Source organism: Equus quagga, unplaced genomic scaffold, assembly GCF_021613505.1.
Source record: "Equus quagga isolate Etosha38 unplaced genomic scaffold, UCLA_HA_Equagga_1.0 71188_RagTag, whole genome shotgun sequence".
Lineage (NCBI taxonomy): Eukaryota > Metazoa > Chordata > Mammalia > Perissodactyla > Equidae > Equus > Equus quagga.
In genome coordinates, this window is record NW_025802028.1 from 1 (window position 1) to 2281 (window position 2281).

Consider the following 2281-nt stretch of genomic DNA (forward strand, 5'->3'; position numbering starts at 1 on the left):
TAGATTGAGTCACAGTTAAAGGGTGGTCTGTCGGTGGTGAGACAGACGGGCTTGGTGGTGTGTGATGACAAGCCAGTGAATCAGTGGGATTGATTATCTGGGACAAATTTGGTAAGGGGTTAATATCTTGGGAAAGGGTGCAGTCAAGAGAGAAGATCGTATTCAGAGACAGAGTGGCCTCTGGTTGGAGAATAGGACCCGTTGCCTGGGTGTCATGTGGTGGCAGAGGGGGAAGGGCAAGGGGTTGGGGTGGGGAATGGTCTGCTGGGAATTTGGACTCCAAGGGAGGAAAAGGCTCTGGTGGCATAGAGTGACCCGGTGGTGAGGGTGAAAGAAAGTCAGCTAAGGGTGTCATTGGGTTAGGTGAGAGGACGGAGGGGGGCGGTGGGGAAGGGTCAGGTGGAGGGGATGGTGTTAGGTCTCCTGGAGGGACTTCTGAGAAGGCAGAGGACAGAGTGAATGATGACTCAGTCCCAGAAGCTGTGGAAGCCAGAGAGGACACAGAGGCGGTATCATCTTCCAGGTCCTCCAGGAGCCGATTGATCTCAGCAGTTGTGCTATTACACACCTCACAGGAGGGGTCTGGGCATAATAGTTGACGAAAGCGGGTGGTATCGAGAGGCCGGCCTAGGGGCCTGCGGGAGACAGGAAGTAGAAAACTGTAGCCAGGACCAGAACAAGGAAAGGAGGACCTGCTGGCCTGTCAGGGGAGGGGCCACCTGAAGCCTGCTGCCCCTTCACAATGCCCCACGTCTATGACTTCACCATACACTCAGCAGCCCTCACCCCAAGGCCTTCATTCACATACCCACTCCTATGGCAAACCCCTCCCATGACTACTGCAGGCTGTACTGAATCCCTGGAATTGCAGAGAACATGTCAAAGAGGGATCAGGAAAGAAAAGACTAGTCACCTTTTCAGAATAGAAATTAGCCTCCTTTTCTCCTCTGTTTCCCTCTGGTAATTTCTCCAACCTGGGAAACCAGAAGAGTGAATTACATGTAATAAAGGTAGAAGCATAGGTGTTACACAGGAGTCCCTTTATGGGAGACCCTTGGGATATTAACGGGCTATTAACTCTGAAAGCCCCAAGAACCAGTAGATGTGGTCAAACGGTCAATGATAATATTAATAAGGTTCACATGTGTTTGTTGCTTCATTTATAAAGTACTGTCACATACATTATCCCATGGGATGTTCAAAACCACCATGTGAGGAACATAGGTCAATGGTTACCTCGAGGAGTCTGATCATCCTGGAAGTCAACGTAGTTTCTACAAGGTCAGGAGACAGAAGTTCTGACTCTTGACGTCTCCCACGGCCACCCACTGGGCAACACCCATTGTCCAGGCCCATCACTGCTTCATGCCCAGAGCTGGGCAGAGCAGGAATCTGAGAAATGTCTCGGGTTCTGACTACCTTCCCATGAGCCTTTCCTCTGAGGCCTCTATCTTCTGAGAGGGACTCTATCTAGCGACTGACATCCTCAGAGACCATGGACCTGGGACCTCATGGAGAGGACAGGAAGGGTCACCCTTGGAGAGCTCAGGTGGGATAGGTGGAACCTTACCACTTGATGTTCCACCTCTTCTTCTCCTCTTGGCTCTGCCCTGACGCTGAGAACAAAAAGAAAAGAATGAGGATCGAGGACTTAGTTGGCTTGCTCCTCTCTCTAGGAAACTCAGATATTCATCCAAGATTAATGTCACTCTCCATTTTTATTACTAGCACTTTGTGTTCTTTCCCTTTCTGAATTTCTAAAGGTGATAAGATACTTTCAATTTTTCCTTCTTTGAAAAACTCGAAGGAGGATTTTTGGCTAGAGTCCACACTTGATATTCTCAGTCAGAAGTCCTCTGCTCAAGGAAGGCATAGACTCTGAGGCCCACAGTCACATCTGTGCTTCCTCAGATAGGACCCTGTATCCTGGGACAGAGCTCACACTCCAGTGTCTGCTCAGAGGCTCAGCCCTGCTCTCCTGATCTGCCCAATACAAAGGACAGTTTGGTCGAATGACGCCCGACATGGGAACGTGACTCATGATCCAGTGTTGGGAACAGTGTTCTCCTACACAGATCCCAAACTCTCTAAATAACCTAATGCAGGGCCGTGAAATCAGTGATGGGATTTTATCCAGGAATCCTCCACCACACCAAGATGGTCTGTGAGTTTTAAATGGGAAACAGTCCCAGCTGAACCCCTAGTCCTGCCTGGCCTATTCCCCTAGAAGGATGATGTTCTATCCTCTATTCAGACTTGCCATCTTAGGAGTCTCTCTGGA

General features: G+C 49.7%; 1 long non-coding RNA gene across 1 annotated transcript; it reads right to left on the reverse strand.

Annotated features, from left to right (window-relative positions):
• Positions 1 to 205: 205 nt before the first annotated feature.
• On the reverse strand, positions 206 to 1623 carry LOC124234110 (uncharacterized). Its single transcript, XR_006887225.1, has 3 exons — positions 1571 to 1623; positions 914 to 974; positions 206 to 635 (listed from the first exon to the last, which is right to left on the reverse strand). It is a non-coding gene; the product is annotated as an uncharacterized LOC124234110 (long non-coding RNA).
• Between the last annotated feature and the right edge of the window lie 658 nt (positions 1624 to 2281).